The 24,904-nt window shown below is 41.0% G+C and overlaps 2 long non-coding RNA genes across 6 annotated transcripts in view; one reads left to right on the plus strand and one right to left on the minus strand.

The window, feature by feature from the left end:
- LOC123349263 overlaps nt 1–11,765 on the plus strand; it is a 60,392-nt gene extending 48,627 nt beyond the window's left edge. For 4 of the 5 annotated variants that reach the window (XR_006573442.1, XR_006573440.1, XR_006573438.1 and 1 more), the window contains 3 exons: nt 5,416–5,542; nt 6,193–6,310; nt 10,348–11,765. This is a non-coding gene — a long non-coding RNA (uncharacterized LOC123349263). Of the gene's footprint in view, nt 1–5,385; nt 5,543–6,192; nt 6,311–10,347 lie in introns of all 5 variants that reach the window. The other variant, XR_006573439.1, reaches the window with a different exon arrangement.
- The window catches only part of LOC123349264, a 279,415-nt gene that overhangs the window by 26,519 nt on the left and 227,992 nt on the right, over nt 1–24,904 (minus strand). The window lies entirely within an intron of this gene.

Consider the following 24,904-nt stretch of genomic DNA (forward strand, 5'->3'; position numbering starts at 1 on the left):
TCTAAAAATAGCTGTATAGACAGCACTTTGAAGCTCTGGCTTGAGCTGGCGCGCAGGCCCTGACGCCTAGGGGGTGAGCGGGCTTCAGAGCCTGAGCTGCAACATCAAAGTGTCGTCTGAAGAGCTATTTTTAGAGCACGAGTGCAAGCTCCACTGGCTTGAGTCTGTTCACCTGGGCTGGGAGGTTTGCTCCTACTCACTTCAAAATGCTGTGTAGACATACTCTGATTGGTTAAACCAGGGGTAGGCAACCTATGGCACACGTGCCAAAGGCGGCACGAGAGCTGATTTTCAGTGGCACTCACACTGCCTGGGTCCTGGCCACCAGTCTGGGGGGCTCTGCATTTTAATTTAATTTTAAATTAAGCTTCTTAAACATTTTAAAAACTTTATTTACTTTGCACACAACAATAGTTTAGTTATAGATTATAGACTTATAGAAAGAGACCTTCTAAAAATGTTAAAATGTATTACTGGTGTGCGAAACCTTAAATTAGAATGAATAAATGAAGACTCGGCACAGCACTTCTGAAAGGTTGCCGACCCCTGGGTTAAACAGTCCCTGGTGGTGAAGGGCAGAGCTGAGCTAAACCGGCAAACTTGGTATTAAAAAGTCAATTGCTAGGCAAACTCCAGAGCTGCAAACAGAGGCAGCTAATAGGAAAGTTTTGGAGGGAGTTGAGAGAGGGAGTGTGAGAGGCTGTGACCCAGGGACCACAGGGCATAGGGGGTGCACAAGATTTTACAGGGATCCCCTGGGTCAGATACTTGCATAATAATTCACTAAAGGGTGGCATGTTAGGTGTCTACTGAGAGCTAGTAGCCTGCTGGTCGTCATCATCATTGCAAAATGTAGGTAAGGATAATATTTAAGGAGTTATGTATCTATACTGAAAATAATAGTCTGAAGGTTTTGGAGTTATGGCGGGTCACCAGGAGGTGACCTACCTCAAAGATGTTCCTTTCAGGCAGGAGGTAACTGACATTTATCTCCCTGTCTGGCCACTTACGTACTGTGTATTGTAACCCTCACACTGTATGCCTATCTGCATACTCAGCAAGGTGCAAATTGAGAGATGAGGACATCTACAGAAGAAACAAACAGCTGGGGTGTGTCCTGTTTATGAATAAAAACAAAGGCTTAGTCTGGAGTGCAAAGAGACACACTGAATTCTTCACCTAGGAAGCAAACTGACCACGTGCATGTGTCACAAAAGAAGGGTCACTGGCAGCTTGCCTGTAAGGTGCTGCAGAGATTTTGGATGAGCAATACTTCATTGGGGAGAGGGATAGCTCAGTGGTTTGAGCATTGGCCTGCTAAACCCAGGGTTGTGAGTTCAATCCTTAAGGGGGCCACTTAGGGATCTAGGACAAAATCAGTGCAGGGGGCTGGACTCAATGACCTTTCAGGGTCCCTTCCAGAAGTATGAGCTACGTATATCTCCACACATTTTATTAGACACAAGACTATCTTGCTAATTATGTCTAGACACTAGAATGTGTGTTATGGTTTTATTTTATATGTAATCATTTGTTTCCAATATGTCTACTTGCTACTACCTGAATCTGTATCTTTGTTAAATAAACTTATTTATTTAGATTTCACTTTAATCAAATATAAGTACTGTGAATTGAGTGGTGATGTGAGGTGAAACTGGTATGCAGGGGTGCACTGCTTCTTCTGAAGCAGCAGATTGGTGAATATTTTGAGTGTCCAGTGGACCAGGGGTTGGACACTCCAGAGAGACACTCAGAGGACTTGAGGTCTGTAGTATGCCTATTGCTTACCTGTGGAATGACAGCAGGGCCTGCAAGGCCTAGCTGGGAGTGCTTGTGTTGCCTGTGGCCAGTGGAGTTGGGGAGCTGATACATGGCAGGCACAGACAAAGGTTCCTCATGCTAAGGGCAGGTGCTAGCAAAGTGGAATCTTGGAAACCTCTGAAAGGCTTTCTTCCAAGGTTCAGCTCTACATGAGATTTTATGATGGTCAGTGATGAAATAGTGGTGATGAATTGCAACAGATGTACCACATTTTCTTTCCTGCTTGATGGAACTTTCTGTGTATGAAGTGCAAGTTGGTGACTGTGTTGGAAGAAAAGGTTCTTGGATTGGAAGGGCAAGGATAGATGCTACAGCTAATCAAAGAAGCTGAGTAGTTCCTAGATAGCCAGGTTTGGGAAACATCAGTACCCCAGGTTCAAGCAAGAAAGGAGCTGGCCAACAAGGAGTTGGAGAGAGAAAGGAGTCAGAGAGGTCACAGCCGCATTCTACATGGCTGATGACAGATGAGGTGGGGCAGGCTGTGGCCACCAGAGAGAGGAGGACCAAGATGTATTCCACAAAACTAGAAGTTTCCAGTCAATACCAGGTCCTCAGGGAGTAAGCTGCAGAAGACACCTCTCAAGTTCCAGCTTGTAGGAGGGAATGGAGATATGTATGGAACACACCTGTGGATGGCAGCTCAGCCCAACTTGTAAGAAAATCAACCTTGCCCACAAAGAGATCTCAAACTATCCAAGGAAGATAGACCATTCTTGTTTGAAATTCAGTACTCAGGAGAATCAAAAGAACATTGTGCATGTGACAGGCAATAAATTGGTGCGCTGTCTTACCCGAGCTAAGACACAGGACATCACTCTGAGACTGGATAGGCTTCTGAAGCCAAGGGGCAAGGACTTATAGGTGTTTGTTCATATCAGCACTAATGACACTGCATTGTGGGATATCTCACAGATAATAGGTGACTTCAGGGAACTTAGAAGTATGCTGAAGAAGACGACTGTCCAAGCGATGTTCTTGGACATCCTTTCTGTCCTGGGAGTGAAGGAAGACAGAAGGCAGAAGATTCTGGAAGTGCACTGCTGGCTAGGTAAGTGGTGGAGGGTTTTGGTTTTGTGGAACATTGGCTCATCTTCCATGAGGAGAGGGGATGGCCACCCACTCAGTAGAAGGGGAACCAATCTCCTCAGGGCCGGGCTGGCTAGAGTAGTCAGGAGGGCAATAAATTAATAACAAAGGGGGAGAGTAAAAAGAGGGAAGACATGAGCACTCATTTAGCAACGAAATTGAGATGTTGAAAACAAAGTTAATCAAGGAACAAAAAGTAATTCTTCTATTGCCTATACACCAATGCTAGGAGCCTGTGTAACAGACAAGAAGAATTGAAATTGCTCATTTATGAGCATAGATGCAATCTACTTGGTGTTACTGAAACCCAGTGGGATGATTTGCATGACTGGAGTATTAAATTGATGGTTATAACCGATTTAGGAAAGATGGAGTGGGTAAAAGAGGAAGGGGAGTGGCACTCTGTCAAAAATGGAATTACCTCTTTCTGAGTCACTGACAAAGAGGAAAAAAATGCTTATGGATCAATGTGCTAACAGATGTATTTCAAGATGGGGTACTAGTTGGTGTCTGCTACAGACCAGCAAATCACAGTAGGGAACAGTAGGTTCCTTAATCATCTATCTATAATGTGTAGGGAAAAAAGGCTATGTGATCATTGGATATTTCAATTATAATGACATATGCTAGAGGTCTCATGCTGCCAGTACTAAAACATCCTTGGAATCTCTAAATATTATAGATGACAGTTTCCTAACTAAAAAATTGTTGCATCCAACATGAGGAATTTTGTATTAGCCCTCATCTTGACAGATAAAGAGGAGCTGATCACAGAACTGAAAATGAATGGTAGCTTAGGTAAAAGTGATTATTCTGGTTCCACATTATAAATCTGATCAAGCATGAAGTCCAAATCAGAAATGTATACGTGGTGCTTTAAAAGAGCCAGTTTCACCAATCTGAAAACAATTATGAATCAAACCAGGTGGGAGGAAGAATTTAATTAGAACAATGTGAATTATAATTGGGAATTGTTTAAGAACACTTTACTAGATACCCAAAAAGCCATAGTAAAGGAAGAAGGCCATACCACTTAAAATACCAACCTAGTTTAGAGGGGAGGTGAAAGTAGCTATAAAAATATATATATTTCAAATGGAAGAAAGAGGATGTTGATAGTAATGAATATAAATCAGAAGCTATGAATTGTAGAAAATTAATAAGGTAAGGAAAGGAACATAAGGAGAAATCTACAACCAGCAGAATTAAGGGCAGTAAGAAGAAGTTTTTTGAAATATATTAGAAACAAAAGGCATCCTAATAATGGTATTGGTACATTACTAGATGGAAATGGTAGAATTATCAGTAATAATGCAGAAAACTCAGAAATATTCAATAAATATCTGTCCTGTATTTGGGGAAAAAACAGATGCAAATCTATTCTGTTAAACAGCAATTGATAAAGTAAGACCTTTTAAAAATATGTCCAGATGGGTTGCATCCAAGAGTTTTTAAAGAGCTAACTGATTTGCTCACTGTATCATTAATGATGATTTTCAGTAAGTCTTGGAACACTGAGGAAGGTCCAGAAGATTGCAAGAAAGATAATGTTGTACCAGTATTTTAAAAGGGTAAACAAGATGAGCCTGGTAATTATAGACTTGTCAGTGTGACATCGATCCCAGGCAAGATAATGGAGCAGCTGATATGGGACTCAATTCAGAATTCAAGAAGTGTAATATAATTAATGCCTATCAATGTGGGTTCATGGAAAATAGATCATATCAAACTACCTTGATTTTTTTGATGAGATTTCAAGTTTGGTTGATTACAGATAATAGTGTTGATGTCATATACTTAGACATTTGTAAAGCATTTGACTTGGTACCTCACAACATTTTGATTTAAATAAAGCTAGAATAATATAAAATTAACTTGGCACATGTTAACTGGATTAAAAACTGGTAAGTTTCAAAATGTAATTGCAAATGGGGAATCATTATTGAGTGGGTATTTCTAGTGGCATCCTGCAGGGATCCAGGCCCTTGCCCTATACCAGGGGTAGGCAACCTATGGCACGTGTGCTGAAGGTGGCAGGCGAGCTGATTTTCAGTGCCACTCACACTGCCCGGGTCCTGGCCACCACTCTGGGGGCTCTGCATATTAATTTAATTTTAAATGAAGCTTCTTAAGCATTTTAAAAACCTTATTTACTTTACATATAACAATAGTTTAGTTATATATTATAGACTTATAGAAAGAGACCTTCTAAAAATGTTAAAATGTATTACTGGCATGTGAAACCTTAAATCAGAGTGAATAAATGAAGACTCGGCACAGCACTTCTGAAAGGTTGCCGACCCCTGCCCTATGCTATGTAACATTTTTAACAATGATGTGGAAGAAAACAGTCATCAGTGGTAAAGTTTGGAGGTAACCCAATAAGTGGAGGAGTGGTAAACAATGAAGAAGACAGGTCAGTGCTACAGAGAGATATGGGCCACTTAGCATAAGCAAACAATATGCATTTTCATAGAGCTAAATGTAAATGTGTACATCTACTAACAGAGCATGAAGGCAATACTTAGAAGAAAGAGAACTCTACCCTGGGAAGCAGTGACTCCACAAATGATTTGAGGGCCGTGGTGGATAAGCAGCTGAACGTGTGCTCTGAGTGCAATGCTGTGGCCAAAAGGTGAGCCAACGCTTGAGTTCAGAGTCCTCAGATTTGAGGCTTTGGTCGGGCCTATACAGAGCTGTAGGGCCTGATCTTCCTCTCTCTTAACTTGGTTTTACAACACAATCATTTGTTACTTACATTGGTTTAAGAATGAGAACAATCAAGCCCATAAAGTTCAGATCTTGATTCAGAAATTGGACCCAGGGTTCAGTTCTGGGGTTGAGGTAGCTTTAAACAAAGAAGGGTATTAATAAAAAGAACACCACACTTCTAGCCTGTTTACATACACAGCTGAAGCAGAAGTTCTCAGGACAACCTTTTCCTTCTGAGCCAACTTAGGGTGTTTGCTTTTTTAATTTTCAAGTGGTTTGGGCTAAACGCCTACATTAAGGGTGACCAGACAGCAAATGTGAAAAATCAGGATGTGGGGTTGGGAGATAATAGGAGCTTATATAAGAAAAAGACCCCAAAATCTGGACTGTCCCTATAAAATCAGGACATCTGGTCACCCTAGCCTACACCATGTTCTCTAGTATTTTAAGCATCCTGTGTTGTGTCTGGAACTATATGGACAAATTTATTCCTACTGTAAATCCATTGGCGACACAGCAGTTATGATGTGGCTCATGGTAGTTAAGACCGAGCCTCTCTCTTATCTTTCACAGACACAAGTTTGAAGGCACCAATTCTATTATAAAGGGCTCTCAAGCACTTACTATTAAACCCAACAAGTTACTGAAGAAACTCACTGTCTTTTCCAGTGGAAACTGGACCTATATACAGGTAGGTATGATGACGATGATTGTCCTCTTTAGTCTAAGGGATTTCTTGAACTCTCAAATATTATTCTAAAGAAAGAATAAGTTTTCTATTTCCACCATTGTCAGTTTTAGTCATTTAGCTAAGACTAAAGAAGCAGCGGAAGACATTCATTGAGAGTTATGTTCTGCCCTCTGCTCCTCCAGCAAGCAGAAAGAGGGTGCAAGGAACCACTTTCCCCTTACGTAAGCAGCAGAGGTGCATCTCCTCTTAGTGTTCATGAGAGCGCTAGGGAAGGACAGCAGGCTGGTCTGTGCACTGTGTCCCTGGGGACATTGTCTGTGAGCTGGGAACATTCCCAGTCTCACAAGTGACTAGTGCATTTTCTACAATCAGTAACATTTAGTAGTTCGAATTACACACTGATCATACTCAAAGGAGAAGGAAAGTGCACCCAGTCATTCATTACCCTGGGGCCCACCAAGCAGGATGCAATTGAAGGATGGTTATAGTTAGGGCTCTGCCAAATTCATGGCCATGAAAAACGTGTCATGGACTGTGAAATCTGATCTCCCCCCGTGAAATCTGTATAGTATAGGGTAAAAGCACACGAAAAAACAGATTTCATGGGTGAGACCAGCTTTTTTCAAACTGGGGGGAGGTCCCAACCCAAAAGAGGGCTGCAGGGGGGCTGCACAGTTATTGTGTGTGTGGGGGGATCATGGTAATGTCACCCTTAATTTGGTGCTGCCTTCAGAGATGTGCAGCCAGAGAGTGGTGACTGCTGGCTAAGGGCCCAGCTCTGCAGGCAGCAGCGCAGAAGTAAGGGTGGCAATACCATACCATGCCATCCTTACTTCTGCACTGCTGCTGGTGGCGGCTCTGCCTTCAGAGCTGGGCTCCCAGCCAGCAGCCACTGCTCTCCAGCTGCCCAGCTCTGAAGGCAGGAGCAGCAGCACAGAAGTAAGGGTGGCAATACTACGACCTCCCTACAATAACCTTGCGACACCCCCACAACCCCATTTTGGGTCATGACCCCTACAGTTACAACACTGTGAAATTTGAGATTTAAATATCTGAAATAATGAAATTTATGATTTTTTGAAATCCTATGACTCTGAAATTGACAAATGGACTGTGAAGTTGGTAGGGCCCTAGTTATAGTGCAGTAATACTCAGACCTCAGTGGTTCAGGAGACAAATTAGCAATCAACATTACCTAAAAGAGCTACATAGTGTGAATTCATTGTTTCATTTGTGTGTGTGTGTGTGTGTGTGTATACACACACACACACACACACACACACACACACTCACAGTAAAATGACTAAGTAGTCTGCAATTGGTTAATAACACTGTAAAATCATTCTGACTGGTTAACAACTTAGGCCTGGTCTACACTAGGGTGGGGGGTCGAACTAAGGTACGCGACTTCAGCTACGCGAATAGCGTAGCTGAAGTCGAACTACCTTAGTTCGAGTTACTTACCCGTCCAGACACCGCAGGATCGAAGTCCGCGGCTCCCCCGTCGACTCCGCCACCGCCGTTTGCGGTGGTGGAGTTCCGGAGTCGACAGGAGCGCGTTCGGAGTTCGAACTATCGTGTCTAGATTTGACGCGATAGTTCGAACTCCAAGAAGTCGAACGCTACGCGTCGACCCGGCAGGTAAGTATAGACCTACCCTTAGATTGGTTAATAATGAAATCATACTGTGTTCTAATATGAAAGAGCCACAGGAGACACATTACAGAGCCACTTGTGGCTCCTGAGCCTCAGTCTGAGTATCACTGCAATTGTGCAATTGTGTGGTTCTGCTCTGCTCTCACCCATGTGATTTTCTTAAGATAAGGGCAGGATTTTGCCCAGAGAATATCACAATGCATAATGTTATGCACGTTCTTCTAGTGTGGAAACATTAGGTTGGTCTTAGGACTAATGAAGTCATCTGGATTTTTTGGAAGAAGGACACTAGGACTGTGCAAAGATAGAATTGCTTACGGTGGCTTGTGAATTAATTCTGGAATTCATTTCCAGGAAAGTTAGCCATTTAATAAGTCAGGTGTGTTTACAATGTGCGCATCTGTCTTTTAAAGATTGGGAGGTTTGAGGCCAAATTTTGCTCTCGTTTGGCACCTGTATATTACATCTGTGACTAAGGCCCCAGTTACAGCACTGTTATCTGTGACCCAGCTAGAAAGTACTTCCAGTTTGGGTTTGTCGATGGGCCTGGTCATGTTTTAACTACGGTAACCTCTTGGGTAAAGCCAGGGTTTTAGGATACTTCTGGCACATAGTTAAGGGCTTACAAAATAAAATCATGGTGACAACAGTGTTATCACTGAGTCCCTGAGAAAATTGTAATTGATGGGTAGCTTGGCCCTTACACCTGTTTAATCCTGGAACAATTTCACTAAAGTCAGCAGGCCAAATTCTGCTCTTAGTTATGCTGGCACAATAGAGCAAAATTTGGGCCAGAATTGTTAAGTGATCACTATTGCTATGGGATTGCTCTAAGGGCTACAATCGTGGAAAATGAAATTTTCTAAATTTTCAGGCCCAAATACTATCCAGAGAATTACAGTGTAAGCTTTTCTCTGCTCTTTTGCCAATAATCACATTCCATGTCAATGGGCTAGATTCTGCACTCATTTACACCAAAATTAATCTAGAGTAGTTCAACTGAAGTCAAGAGGGTTACAGCGCTGTAAAACCAGTGAGAGGGGAGAATCAGGCCCCCTGCATTTAAATCTGGAGAAAAATTTCAGCTTTCATCCAGATTTCACCATTGTGCCATTTCTTGAGGCACAGCTATCCATTTGGCAACAGGCAAGGGAGCTGCTGCCTATAAGATCTAAACCAAGCTCAAATTCATTTCAGACAAGCTGTGTTGGAATATAATTTTGGCACTCAAAGATTTAGCCTCATTGACTGAACTAGCATGTCCTGAGGAGTAAAAATCTGTAGTGAATGTTGAAAAATAGAGAGAAAACCTTTTTTGACTTTAGATGTGGAGTTCTGAGTGAGCAAGTGAGGCAGCAGCATAGGGTCAAATGAACAGCACTTAGATAAGTCAAACTTTCCCACTGACATTTTGGTTTTGAACATTTTTAAACAATGCTCTCCTGAGTCATTTAAGGGTGTCCCAATGCACAAGCAATCAGGGGATGAGCAAATGCTAGTTTTCTGATAGCAGGAAGAAGTAAGTGCTTTAGAAATGGGTGTTTGCCTTACTAGAGCTTTCTCTGGATATTAACAGTTTGTGCACTGTGAAATGATAGTTTACTTGACTGTTTTTGGTGAAATGGAGTTATGAAGTCAGCAGTGATGGTCACATAAGTGGATAACTGAGTGATAAATAAAGAGCCAATTTTTCAGACGGGGTATCTCTGTTTTATGACCCCCAGTAGAATTTGCATGCAAAAGCCCTGGTGCATAAATCAAGTAGATATCCACCAGTGAAGCTGATTGGGTGTGCAACTCCCATTTGCATGGCCACATTCTACAGTTTGCACCAGCAATATATTCCATATGCCAAAAATACAGGTTCAAAGTTATATCACTGGTTGAAACACCTTTGAAAATGAGACACTGCATGGCTGGACATGCTATTTAACCACTGAATGGTGCTGTATGCCTGTCAATTACACTGTTAGATGGACTACCCAACAGGGCTCAACACTGGCCTATCATCATAGCTCCACATTAGGGGTGGTGTAGAGATTTACTGCGGAGCAAGCGCAGCAAGCCATGGAGCCCCAGGGGGTGGGGAGGGTGCAGGAAGAATTTGGACCTCATAACCTGGCCGATATAGGAATAGCTCTGCCCTATACCATCCCCGTTGGAGTGGCTAGTGACAGCAGCAGTACTCATTCTGTGGTGACTCCGCTGTCCCTGAGCTCAAGGACTTACATTGTGCCTGATATGAACACCTTGTGATATAGCTTTGTTAATGAACATATCATACTATTGCTGTGCTGTGCCTTATGTTGTGATGGCTAATGGAAGAAGGCAAAGGATATGGGAAATGGACTGATTCTAGCTTGGTTTTTGTACTCTTCCAGATTCTGCTAATTCTGAAAGACCACACCTCCCTCCATGTAGCCTTGCCATAGAAGAGGAGAAAAAAGTAGAAAAAGAAGGATAAAGGATCTAATGTGGCTGGCCACATCCGCCCATTCTTTTGTCAGCCTTTTCCTTGTACAATTACTTTGTGGTTTGTTGGTGGAAAAAAAAATCTTGTATTTCAAGTGTCTAAATTTTTCTTTCTTGAAAATTCCTCCAATCTTTCAAAATGAAAATGAATGCTTTATTTACTGTGTCACAACCGGGCCCTCTCTCTGGATGGACACCAGTCTCTTGTGAGTGGGCCTAACCAGTAGATTTCATGTGCTTTTATGCCTCCTGGCTCTGGACAGAGTCTGATCACTGGTCCTGGCTCAGGGGTGGGGGGTGGACTCAAGTGCACTCCTAGGGGCAAATCCCATATCTAACACCTTTCTTGGTCAGCGGGACCTTGCAGTCTAGCTTTCAGCCCCCTGAAACTAGTACCTGATCCATCCTGATCTCAGGTGTTTAGATATGTTCCTCCAGAATCCACCTGGTCATGGGAATTCTGGTTTCTTGATTAATTCCTCCAGACATACTGTGTCAAGAAAGCCAGGAACACAGGCTTAGCATAGGATGGGCTGGTAAGATGACAGAGAATCAGAATTGATGGCCCTAGATTGCTCAGTGCCAGTTTCTGAGACGTAGCCATAAGACAGGCCTCCCTCCCCCCCAACTACAAAATGGAAACTCTAACCCCCATGGAGGCTACAATACAACATGAGGGACACGCTCCAACATGAAGATTCCAATACAATGTGGAGACCTCTGAAAAAAATGGCATTCCCAAAACAAGATGGAGTTTACTGCGTGACACAGATGTATTCCCAATAATTCTGACTGGTCATCTAAAATATACATTGGTCAGACCCAGAGATGTCAGGAGTTTAAAGTTCTTCTAATCATGCTAGAGACAGTGTTGCCCGCAAGGTGCATCAGGGTCAGTTCCAATAACTTTGTATTACACAAGAGAAGTTTCTCTATTCAGTGTTTCACCACTTCAGCTTGACCATGAATGGGGTTTGACCCCTAGACCTTCGATGCAGAAAGTACAAATCTCCATCTCTTGAGCCAAAGGACTAGGTCCTCTAGCTGCCAGCTGTTGCTTAAAAAAACCCAATCCAAAAGGATTTTTTTTCAAAATTTTCATGGAAATTTTCCTCTTTTCCATGGGAAAAAAAATGAAAAAGGAAACTAAATAAAAATTTTCATTTAATTCCAAAGAAGAATTTATATTTTGTTTGGATTCCAGAAAAGATTTCAATTTTCATATTTTCCTTCCTTCCCTCGCCTCTTCTTGTTTTACCTGCCCCTCTTTTTCCATGGGAGGTGGGGGGAAATTTGTAAAGGGAGAGAAAGGGGAAAAAATAAGAATAGAAAGCCAATTTTTTTTCTTTTTGAAAAATGAAACACAAATTTCCATTTGAAATGAAATTGTTAACATTTTGATTTTTCAAATCAAATTTATCAAAATTGAACTGTTTTTGTGAAACGTTCTGATTTAACTGAAACTGTATTTTTCCATTAAATGTGTTGGTTGAAACTATTTCCACCAGTTGTACTCACTAGCATCCTACATGGACCAGTTCCGGGAAGCGGAAAAGACCCACACTTCCTAGCAATATATACAAGTCACTCCATTGTTTCTTTACTATGGGCATACCAGATTGGGAATTTGGCAGAGTTTAGATGACAACAGGCTCTAGGGATGTGGAAATCATTTAGCCTAGTACAGTAGCTCTCAAACTTTTTTATTGGTGACCCCTTTCACATAGCACGCCTCTGCGTGCGACCCCCATTATAAATGAAAAACACTTTTTTATATAGTTAACACCATTATAAATGCTGGAGGCAAAGCGGGATTTGGGGTGGAGGCTGACATCTCGTGCCCCCCATAATAACCGCTCGGCCCCCAGTTTAAGAACCCCTGGCCTAGTACTCTCATTTCCCTCCTGTTCTACAAGCAGCACTAGCTGAATAATTTAGATTGTCTCTCTGGAGGATGAATACAAAAGGCTTATCGTAAAAAAAGGGAGGCAGAAAGTCCAGTGCTTATATCAAGACACTGAGACCCTGGAGACTGAGAACAATGGGAGTTGCTGGATGCAAAGTACTTCAAAAAGTACCAAAAAGGGAGTAGAAAGGAGTCAGCAACAGCAGCGTCATAGCAGAGCAGGCTGGGCGCAGCAAGAGTAGTTTGTTTCACCCTTTGCAAGGAGGACACTGTACTGGTCCAGGTGGAATTCTGACTCGCTCAGGCCTCTTCTCCTGTCACTTGGACTGCAACATAGCCCCTTTGCACTCATTCACAAAAGCCTCTTGTCCTCCAGAGAGCCCTCCAGTGAACACTGGAGTTGCTATGCCTGAGATTAAAAACAAACAGAACCCCCCCCCAAACATCCCCCCAACTTTCAACCCCTTTTATATATTGTAACTAAGGCAAAGACGCCAACACTTATACTATTAAAAGTGAGCTGAAAAAGAAAAAATATTTTTTGCAAGGTCAAAGCTGAAATAAACAATGTTACTGCAAACTGATTTTAAAACACTTTATCACTCATAATGCACCAGTCAAATATGCAAATTCAATACCATATAGGAGGCTGAAATTACTATAGCATAAGCAGTTTGGAAGGCTTTATATATATATATCTCTCTACAAGTACTGATAATTATAATAATGGAGATTAACCTGTTCTAAAAAAGAATGGGAAAGGAGCTAATTTACCCTTCAGAAAGGCTTATGTGGGCGGAGTGTATGACTAAAAAATGAAATATGCATAGTAAAATATCTAAGCCCCCAGAAGTGTTACATTCTGGACATTATATTGCAAAAACATTTCACACGTCATAGTTAAGTGTAGGCTAAATATCCTGGGTGAAATCCTGGCCCAACTAACGTTAATGGGAGTTTTGCCATTGATTTAAATGGGTTGAGGATTTCACCCTTAGTGCATCATACTACAATGAGTGCCATTAATAGCTATTATGAATATGGTACATTAAATACCCAACATTAACTACTGACCACACTTTTTTTTTTTACTGATGAAGCAGAAGAATGAGATTTATACAGCCTGTAATCGAACAGGAGCGCTGAACAGTTCAGTACTTTGAATGGACATAGGCATCAAAGTCTACTGGATCTTTACAAGGTTTCAGAATCAGCTGTTTCCTCCTCTTATGGATTCCATTCTGATTTTTTTTAATGCCTGCCAGTTTTTGCTTCTGACAAATCTTTTATGCAGCAAGAGGGGGTGCATTAGCTGCATACTGTGTAGCAAACATCTGTAATATGTGACTTCACAGCAGCTCACAGGCAAAGCGGTCCATAGTGTACTGAGGATGGCTAGCAAATATAGGTACAAGAATGATACTTTATTGACTACTAGGGAACTGTGGAGAGCTCTACACAGTCCTAACACTTCACACAATACTCAGCCACATCAGTGCATACACAGGGATTAATCAGTAGGTTGCATACTACAGCAAGGTGAATACACATCGATCATGCTGCCTGATGCATGAAAACAGCCTTAAAAAGGGGTGGTTCAAACAATGGACAAACACTTGTTTGTTTCTTTTTGTGTTGGTGGTGGGGGGAGGGAATTAGAATGCGTCATTCATAACGGGCTCCCCTCCTTCCTGCCCAAGTATTTAGTTTAGGATGATAATTCATTCTAGTACCAAGACAATATTTATCTCCCAAAAACAAACCAAAATTCAGTTGAATTACCTGGCATGCTGTAGCACATAGTTTGCTTTATACATTTCATTAAATATTTTGCTCTGTTTTGTAATAATGGGGCATTATTCAAAAACAATTTCTTTAACCTTATGAGAAAAGCCTCAGCTGATCACATATTTTTTTGTCATGCATTATGGTTATGAAATTAATGAGATCATGTGAGACCCTTGCAAATTGTTGCCTCCCCCCGCCCCGCCAGCCTCCAGCTTGCCTCCCCACTCCCTGTTAAAGTTAGATGCTGGAAGTAGTTATACTTCATTTGAACAAATCAATGTTATGCCTCATGTTCTCAACCACTAAGCTTGGGAAAAAAATTACATTGTCTTCCATGGAAATGGCACAAAATAATCAAACAAAACATACTTTGAGCAAAAGAAACATTTTTTTATCACACTTTACCCCTTTTAAGCCCAGTACATAGAAACATAGACTTTAAGGTCAGAAGGGACCATTATGATCATCTAGTCTGATCTCCTGCACAATGCAAGCCACAGAATCTCACCCATCCACTTCTATAACAAACCCCTAACCTATGTCTGAGTTATTGAAGTCCTCAAATTGTGGTTTGAAGACCTCAAGCTGCAGAGAATCCTCCAGCAAGTGACCCATGCCCCATGCTGGAGAGAAAGGCAAAAAACCTCCAGGGCCTCTGCCAATCTGCCCTGGAGGAAAATTCCTTCCCGACCCCAAATATGGCGATCAGTTAAACCCTGAGCATGTGGGCAAGACTCACCAGCCAGCACCCAGGAAAGAATTCTCTGTAGTAACTCAGATCTCACCCCATCTAACATCCCATCACAGACCATGTGCCAATAGCAAGTAGCTTAGCTCAGTAAGGGATGGCAGCTGCTTTTTCGGTTGAAAAGGGTATGTTGGACAGAATTATAGCTGTACGACAGACCAAGCATGCAGTATGGCGGGTCTGTTTGAGCCCGTCAGATCCTGGGTAAATTTATACTTTCTAGTAAAATCTCCATGGTCCTAAATGCTGTCTAAAAATAAGAACTACTCCAACAAGCACTTCCAACATGACAGTGTAGCGACAAAATTGCTGATTTGCAGATGTTTTGAAATCATTGCTGAGATGGTACTGCTGGAAAAGAAGTGGTTCACATCAGTGGCGTTGGAGCAATTTTTATCGTGGGGCGACTGAAGGCGGAAACCATGTATTTGGCTTGTTATTAAAACTTCAAGCTGGTGGGGGGCGCGAGGTGGGGGTGAAGCAGCACCACTAGCACTCCTAGTTCTAGCAGCTATGGGTCACATTGTATTGCTTAAAGTAAGGTGTGTAGCAAATTGATAGTACCAACAAATGGATATTTGCCAGTTGGCTCATTGCTATCACTTTTCTTTAGAGACAAATAAAACATTTTAAAAATGCTTTAAAATCTTTGTATTAAATAGTCAAGATTAAAGTGAGTCCCCGTCACTGTTCAGTTGAAGAAAACACTTTTGATCTACTTGATGCAGAATCACTGTTGATTCTTGAACCATAGATGGCATAAGGAACTCCTTAATTTATCTGCTCCCCTTAAACTTTTCATTCCCTTTGTAGACTTCCTTGATATTTTTAGGAGTCCCACTGAAACTTTGCCATCTGCAAGTCTCAAGTTTGTCACTTGAATGACAACCATTGGTGACCTTCTTGGTGCCCTTTTAGCCTTCTATGTTTGAAATGTGAAAGAGAGCTTTGCTGCTTTTATATAATCTGGCCTTTGTCCTTCAAGCCATCTGCTCATTACAAAATCCATATTATTAGTTGAAATGTGCCATGCCAACATCTGGTCAAATGTCCATATATCATCTACGTACTATATCACCTTGAGGTGTCCTTTTATCAAGTTTAGCGTTTTAGTCTTTCTATGGTGGTAGCGAAGTTTTTTTCAGTGCAAGAATTAATTTGCTCATTTTGAAGAGTTGTTTCTGGCTATGTGTTTATCTTATATTAGGAAGGTTGTAATAATGTATTACTTAGTTTTGTCTACATTGAAATTTTCTACTTCTCTCCTCCATCAGATAACCTAAAGGAAGTTTTTAATGACATCATATGCATTCTCCATAATTTCCACTGGCTACCAATATGTTTCATGTGGAATTCAAGGTACTGGTTTTTAAGCTATACATCTCTGAATAGTCTGTTACCTGGCTAAACCTGGCTAAATCTAAGAGCAGATGCAAAGGAAGCAAGCAAAGTAATGAAGCAAAAGCCAGAGTACAGCAACATGGTCTATTGAGAAAGATGATAATTAAAAAGTAAAATTCAAAACAAACAAACAAACAAATGGAAAATTTATAAAAGTGAAATTATTCTTTCTAGCTTCTGGTGGAAGATGGTTAAGGATAATTAATATAAACCAGATACAAATCTGAAGTGCCAGTTTTTAGAAAGATGAATATTTGACAGTCTGATTGCCACAAAGGAAAAATTCAAGTTTTTTCATGTACAATAGATGGCAGTTAACTCATTTGACAGATTGACATTTTTACCAACACCAATATTTATAGGTTTTTACATGGTTATTACAACATTTTCTCAATACATTTTTGGGGGCATCGCAGACTCAGTAGTTACCTCTTTGTGCCCACCCAATTCATTCTACAAGACCAAAATCATAGAATCATAGAATATCAGGGTTGGAAGGGACCCCAGGAAGTCATCTAGTCCAACCCCCTGTTCAAAGCAGGACCAACCCCAACTAAATCATCCCAGCCAGGGCTTTGTCAAGCCTGACCTTAAAAACTTCTAAGGAAGGAGATTCCACCACCTCCCGAGGTAACCCATTCCAGTGCTTCACCACCCTCCTAGTGAAAAAGTTTTTCCTAATATCCAACCTAAACCTCCCCCACTGCAACTTGAGACCATTGCTCCTTGTTCTGTCAAGTATACTGAGAGGTAGAGAAAGAAACAACTTCTGTTTAAATGGCTTAATTCCTAGGCAGGCTGGATGATTTCTCCAAGGGACCAACCATGGTTATCAAGTGAATCCAAGAAATGTTCTATCCTATAGTGAAAACATTTTAAAAGAAGGTAAAATTCTTGTATTCTCCAGCAAGAATACCTGCAGTCAGTAGGAAAACTATAGCTGTTGATATTTCACGTCAATCGTTGTTCTAACAAAATCTACACACTTTAGTCCCTGTAGTCCCATTCAACTCAAATTGAACTACTCATGTGTAAAATCAGGCTGGTGTTTGCAAAATTGGGCTGAAAGTGCAGAGTAGACCAGGAGTTGGACTTGTGCTCTCTGGCTAATAGGATCATGACTCCAAAATAACGCTGCACAATTTTCATAGGCAGAACAAATATCAGTATATTCATGTTTCAAAAATACAGTTGATGGGGCTCTAGTTATTACATGAAGCTTCATGCAAATAAGAAACTGGATATATATGTTGGCAAGCTGAGATGTGGATGTTGATGTTGGGCATTTTGAAGAATGTAAACTGTAACCCAGTTCAGTTTTTAGCAAATTAATATTCTGAAAGCTTGACCCTCCCATCCTGCCATGGCTGGCCGGGCCTGACTTCAGGACTGAATCTCCATAGGAATGACTTCAGGTTTGAATCTAAGGACCTGATTCTCATTTACATTTACTTTGGCAGTGTACTGGGGCCTAATTCTTAGCTTAAGGCTCCTTTATGCTGCTGGAATCTGGGTTTTCTTAGTATAACTGGGCCTTAGTGTAAATAAGAATCAAGCTCCATGGCACCAGGATTTTCTTCTATTGCTCAAGCAATTTTTCATGATCATTTCACTTAATATTAATTTCCCTCCTTTGAACTCACAGTAACTAAATAATTGTTAGTAGCAACTGTTACAAGACCCTTCACAATTTTGTCATGAATGGAAACTGATGACAACTGGTAGCTTTAGCACACTTGGAGCCGAATCCTTCTCTGATCTTCACCCCCCCTTCAACTCTAGGTCTCTTTAGTAGGAAAACAAACAAATATTACAGCATAGCAAAAGTGCAAACAGGCTCTTCTGCATCCCAGACCTTCAGATTTTATCACCATTCTGACCCACAGCTTCACAGGTTTGATTTGAACATCTTAACATGTGGATGCGCCATGCCTCACAAAGTCCCTACCCCCTCACTCTCTGCCATTGCTGTCTCCTTAAACAGTATCCGAAAAAGCTCAATGGTCCACTGACTCCTGGCCAACTCTTTGAATGGAGGCTGAATTGTCTACATCTCAGTAAACTTGGACCAGTGAAAGATGAGGCATCTTTTCACTGTCTGATTGGTAAACAGGAGGGTCAATTTTGGAATAATTCAGTTAGTTTTAGAAGAGCTTGAAGAAGCTCACCAAGCTGCTTGCTTGTACAATCCCAACTCTGAACACCCAAACAATCTAATCAGGATGGATGGCCCAATGTCCTAGTGTTGCCCTGATACAGTGCCATCTTGTGGTACGTAGCCATATAAAAACATTGACTCAAAAGGTAATAAAAACAAACTTCTCCAGCACAAATTAAGTTCTAAAAACTAAAGTGCTTTAAATGGTATAAATCACAGTAAGAATATGTAAATTTGGCCATAACTTCAGCAGTTTTGCATGTAGCATCACACACCACCTGCATGATTAATGAAGGAAATGCCTTCCAATTATGGATTGCTGAAGGTGCACAGATAGCTACATGCATATAATTATATATCCAACTGAACAGATGGAAATTTTGCAACATCAAAACCTTCTCTCATTATTTGCTGTTTTCTGCTCTGTAAATTCTAAGAAACCATGGAGTGCTATACATCTTGATATGTAATTTCTAAGCAAAACATAAAGAAGATGAGATAAAGCTTTGGACATGACAGAGTGACTTATCAGAGTGGTGTCATTAGTGACAATCTGAAAAGGATCCAGAAAGCAATGAAACAAGGGACAGATGCTGCTTTTACAACCACCGGTAAAGCATGGCTCCAGGGTTATGATTTTTAATGAAATTTCTAGATATACTGTATAATTGGTATTTAAGGGCAGAGTTTGGCCCAAAGGGCCTGGATCCACCATTATATTGTCACTCATACTTGCAAAGCTTCCTCCTCCTTCCACTCCAAGAGATACTTTCTGCAAAAACAGAATCAACTCACACACCCTTCTGAAAATTGAACACCAGCACTTTGCCTAGTAGTACAACCACAGAGGAGAGTACGCTTGTGATTGGACCTGAAAACCTGTCTCACTGGCCTAAGCAATAATGCCAAAGTTGGCTCTGCCTGTTAATAACGCCAGGTATAGATTTCCTCTGTGTTCAGGTGAGTGTATGTTTCACATGTTTCGTAAAAGGATGGTAAGTTTTGACCCCGTGTTATGAAAAATGCCTGAGGAGATAGTCCAGCTTGCTGAATCACTCCTAGTGATGTGTCAGAGAGCAATATGGCTATACCTAAGGACCAATTAAAAATTATTGGATACAGAAAGAAATTAAAATAGGAGCAAAGGAACTTTTTTAGGCAGATGATAGGCAAGATCTTCAGCCGGTACAAATCAATGCAGCTGAGGATCTGGCCATAGTCCTATACTAACTTCCAATGAACTCAAATGAGAATTTTTCAATTGATTCCAATCTATGTTGGATCAGGCCTTTTCTTCCCCAGCATGCTGTTTGTTGAATGGTTGGTAACACAATTCCTCTCTTTGCAATAATAAATGCTGTCATTTTTTCTGATGTGCTATCTAATATTCATCTTTTTGCTTAATATTTATGTTTTATATTTACTCAAGTTGGTCAAACTTATTGAATCCAAATATTTTTTGGAGTGGAAAATAGGGTGGAAAATGGCTTTTTTCAGTAAATGGAAATTTTTATGGGGGGAAAAACGTTCTTTTCATTAAAGATTTTGTGGTTTTCAGCAAACCCTTCCCTCTCTTTTTTAAATCAGTTTTTGGGTTTTGGATGGAATAATATTGGCTGCAAGTCTAGATTCGGTCAATTCTTTGGATCACACTTTATAGTAAGGTTCCATTTACAGATGCTTTATAAAAGGGTTAATAAATGAGTAATAGATGTTCTAAGCATTCTACAGACATGAGTTAGTATATTAGTAGAAGGTGGAACAGAGGACTGTAAGACATAGGTATAAGCAACCTGTTAGACTCTAACAGTCTATAACAATTTATTAACAATTAAAATATCATTTATTAATTCTTTATAAACTACTTACAAATGGAATCTCAATATGTAGTGCACAGTATGAAGTACGAAACTCTGCCATTAAAACTTACATAACTCACATCTGGCCAGGTAACTGATATCAACCAGGAAAGAAAATGAAATCACAGCATGAGAGGAACCAGTTCAGACTCAAGCTGTACTTATCTGCTGTGCCAAGTCTACTTTTATACTCAGAGACTCTCTGATTCTTGGAGCTATGAGCTTGAACCCATGAAAAAATGATGGGTTAGCCAAGGTGGAGTTTTCCCTCTTCCTTCATAACTCCACCATCTCTTCATCATCTTCATTACTAGAGCTTCACCATCCCTTTTCCTTGACCTCATTTTATACTGCTATTTGGTAGTTCAAAATGGATGAAATTTACACTTTTGCAGAAGGCTGTTACAGGGTCTACGCACCTTTTAACTGAGATGTTTGCAGTACCTCAGCCCTTGTGCGAACGCTCTGCATTCATCCAATGCAATTTTAGTACTTAAGCCTTTGACTTTTTACAGTGATTCTTGCTTCTCTGGAAACTGTAAAGTAATGAGGAATAATCCTTGAGTATGATAGTTCTATGTTAGTTTAAGGTTTAAAATGTCGGCTGGTATTATTAGAATATCTCTGTTGTAGGATATTAAACTGAATATGATTAAAATACAATAATTTCAAGAGAGCCAATGTTTATGTACATTTAAAGGTTCAATGAAAAGTAAATTAAGAAATGATTTTTCAATGTTCACTGTATTAGAATCAGAGATAAATAATTCCACAGCTGCATCGTTGTCTTGAAATATTTCTGCAGTTTGTTACAAAGATGAATATTAGGTTCACGGTATAACAGCAGCTTGAAAAACACACTTAGATTTTATTTTGCATCCTAGACAAATGATGCCTTTTATCATATATTTTAAATGGTAAGCTATATTAATAACGCAAAATCACCTCACAAACAGCTACAAGCTGGTACTAAAAATACAGCATAATTGATTACACTTTCTTCTTTTTATAAGAAAGGTAAAGGCACTAGATAATTTTTCTTAAGTGTTTCTAATTTTCAAGCATTTGCAGGTTCCTTTACAAATTATTTTCTTTTTACACATTTTTTACATTTTCTTTGTTTAGCATCGCTGGCTACCACTGGTTCCAGAGATGGGAAATAGACACCAAACTGTAGTTTTCACTCAAGAAGAGTTGTTAATATAATAATCCATACCATGCCCAGAGGTCCCTGCACCAATCCTGCTACTAGATCCATGAGGGCAAATTCATGAGCCCCACTGAGCTCTGAATAGGCTCAGGCAGGGGGGTCAGCCTGCATAGATCTAGTGATAGGATTGGGGCCTGAAATGGAAACGCAAGGCTGCATGCATTAGACTCAAACACCAGGAAATCAGCAGATGTGAAATGCATCAATTCACTGACTACTGTGGTTCGTATCCAGCCCTGGTGGAACTCAGTGAAGTTGCATCCTTTTTGCACCAGTGCTGAATTTGTTCCTCTGGATATAGTTATTCTTGATGAGAGCTCTGTACAATTCTCCAGAGTTTGCCTCCAATAATTAAAATATATACCGCTAAGTGCTCTGTTCTCTTAGCTATACCTGGGAAAAGTACGGGTTGGAGCTTTCGCTTGCGAATGGCGGAACTCTGAGCTTTTCCTATGTGCAATATTGTATGAGTTACTTATGCGGTGGGAAGAAAGGGCTCCCCCCGAATCCCAGCATCTTTTTTCTAGACAGTATGTCTGGTGGTTCACTTTTCTTTCCTTCTGAACTGGCTGGTTAGGGAGAGATTTGTGGGGACTAGTGATGTGGTTTTGGCCTAAGACATTTTATTTTGTTTTGTTCCATCTGTTTGTTAATCTATCACTGTAAATCTAGAGTGCAGTGTAACAACTCCACACTGGACCTGAAGGGGTTAATGAGAGCCTGTGGGCTTAATCAGCCTTAAACTTCTACACTTGCAGTAGGTGTCAAGCCTGGAGGGAGGCGTTAAAAGGGCTGAAGGTGGCTTGGATGGGGGCTGACCAGGAAGGAAAGCAGATTGCTGGCCCTCACGCAGCAGGGGAAGCCTGGCCTGCTGAATGCTCTGAGCCTTGGGAGTAATGGAGGCAAAGGGACCAGGTGAAGGAGAGCTGGCTATGATCCTGCAGCTGGCCTAAGCTACAAATCCACCCCCAAGGAGGAAGCTGGTGGCAAAGGTGACATTTGCCATCCCCCACAATGATGTTTAAGAGGTCCCAAATTATTGTCAGAAGACCAAAATTTGTACAAAGTTATCCAGTGTTAAGCAGTGGAATAGCAGCAGACTGGAGTTTTTGTCCTGTATATAAATTACAGCAAAATACTGACACAGTAGCCAAATTTTACTTAAAAAAAAAACTCTTCAGAACCAAGATTTTCAGGTGTTTAATTAGCCCCTGGATGCCTGGAAGGCTGGTTGTTTTTTTTTTAAATAGCAAAAGCAGAGTGGGTCCAAAATACCCACTTGCCCCTCAATAATGGAACCCTAGAACCAGCTCTGGCTGGGGGTGTGGGGCTCCTGTTATGAGGTGGGAAATGAGACAGACTGTTTGAAATAGAGCCCAGCTGCTGTTATAGAGATTTGGAGTAGCTTTGAGGAAGCTCCTCAGTAGTTAGCTGGGAAGAAGCTTAGAGGCACCACATATCCATGGTGGCATTCCCAGATCAGTGGAAGGTGCTGATAAGCATGGAAAGGTAAATACATGCCAGAGAAGTGTTCAGGGACTGAAAGAAGAATCCTTAGCTGCCTAAACAGGATCCCTGGGCTGGAACCCCCAGGAGATGGTGGGCCTGGGTTTCCCTACCACTTCCTGAAACCAAGAGGGGAAGTACGATGAAAGAGGCCAGGAATGATGAATCCTTGATGGGGGTTGAGAGCCTGGCACAGAGGTCATGAGACTTTGGGCTTTCCTGTTTTGTTGGACTAGAAAGGATGGGACTCTAGATGACTCAGACAGAGAGCTGAGTCACGTGAAGAAGTAGACCCCTGCAGGAGTGGAACAACTGTCAGCAAGGGATATTAGAGGAGGAGAGCTGGCTACATCAGCCCAGACATCAGAGGGCACGACAATCAGTGAGTTACATGCTTACAAGTGGTTATGTTTGTAGCCTGTGTGATTCCAGTTACCTCTGGAGAGGGGGTCTTACCTTATTAAACAGAAGTTAGTTTTACATGCTCATTTTTCTGCCCCAGTGAAATGCTCTGGTTTTTTTTGCCCAGAAAAGGCTGGAGTTGTCCCATTCTCTCACTTTAATAACAATCTTTTCCATGTAACAATGACATTCAAGTCAGAGCTCTTGGGGGGATCCAACATTTGCTTGGGACTGTGGTATTTCCAGTGAATTTATCTGATCTAAGAAGGCATATATTTGTGATATGTGTTCCCTGTAGCTGAACAATCTCTAACTGAGATGGAGCTGGAAAAAAAAATTAGCGATGAGCCCAACATGCAAAATTTCAAATCCAGGTCCTAATTTGAAACATTCAAATTCAGGCATGTTCAAATCTGGTGCTTTTGTGTAAAGAGCGCTTTGAATCTTGATCTAGATACCTAGTTCACTAATTTCTCACAGACCTAAAATTAGGGATGTTTTGGTCCGGGGTTTTGGCTTGGTTTTCAAAGTTCATTTGTTGGGTTGGGTTTTCTAGCATCCCCAAATTTAGGGTGGCTAGAAATAAAGTTCTAATCTGGATTCATCTCTGCATCAAATATTGTCCCAAAGTCTTCCCTATATTATACTGATTATGGAAAGGACTATGCTGTATATGGGGCCCATTTCAAGTTAGTTTCTTATATTACACTATTTTCAAGCTAGCCCTTAGAGAGATAATATTTCTCCTTTGTAATGATTTTACTATTTCAAAGGGTCATTTTGGAAGATGCCTGAAAAACAATGGGGCCACTTGGGGAATTCTTTTCTTCTTGAAGAATCTATCACTCTGTGGTAGCAGAGTCACTAGGATGTGTTATTTTGCTACATCCTATATCAATCTCTGTTTGATTATTATGTTATTGAGTTGCTTGTACCTTGAGAGATTAAACCACAGCTAGGTGAGCGAGAAGCAGAGAGCTACTGTGCACTCTGAATATAAGGCAGACATCAAAATAGTTTTTGAAGTGTAGAACTACTGAGCTTTCACTTTGTCACATGAGCAGAAGTTGCCTTAGGCTAAGAGGAAAGGAGCTTTTTTTTTTTTTTTTAATCTGCTACGGCTCTTTGCACTACCTGAAGAACCATACACTCTGTGTAGCTATGGTTAGATGCCTTTCAAACCCATCTTCTGCCTAAGGGCTGTCAGATGTGGCACTGAAGTGAAGAGAGAGGTTTTTCCCGTTGTGAATCTTTGTAAGTTGGGAACCTGCTGCTTGCTGCAGTAAGTAAATGGTTGGGCCGCTTTGGAGCAGGACCGAGCTTTATTAATTTAGGGCTGGCAACATTCTTCTTTCACTTTTCTCTAGTTTAAGGAAGGTTGTTCTGTTCCAGCAAAATGGGAATCAGTTGCTAATCAGCAGGGATGAAACATCTCATCTCTGAAGAGGAAGATTCATACTGAACAAAGCCATTCAAATCAGGGATCAG

This window comes from Mauremys mutica, chromosome 14, assembly GCF_020497125.1.
Source record: "Mauremys mutica isolate MM-2020 ecotype Southern chromosome 14, ASM2049712v1, whole genome shotgun sequence".
In the NCBI taxonomy this organism is placed as follows: Eukaryota; Metazoa; Chordata; order Testudines; family Geoemydidae; genus Mauremys; species Mauremys mutica.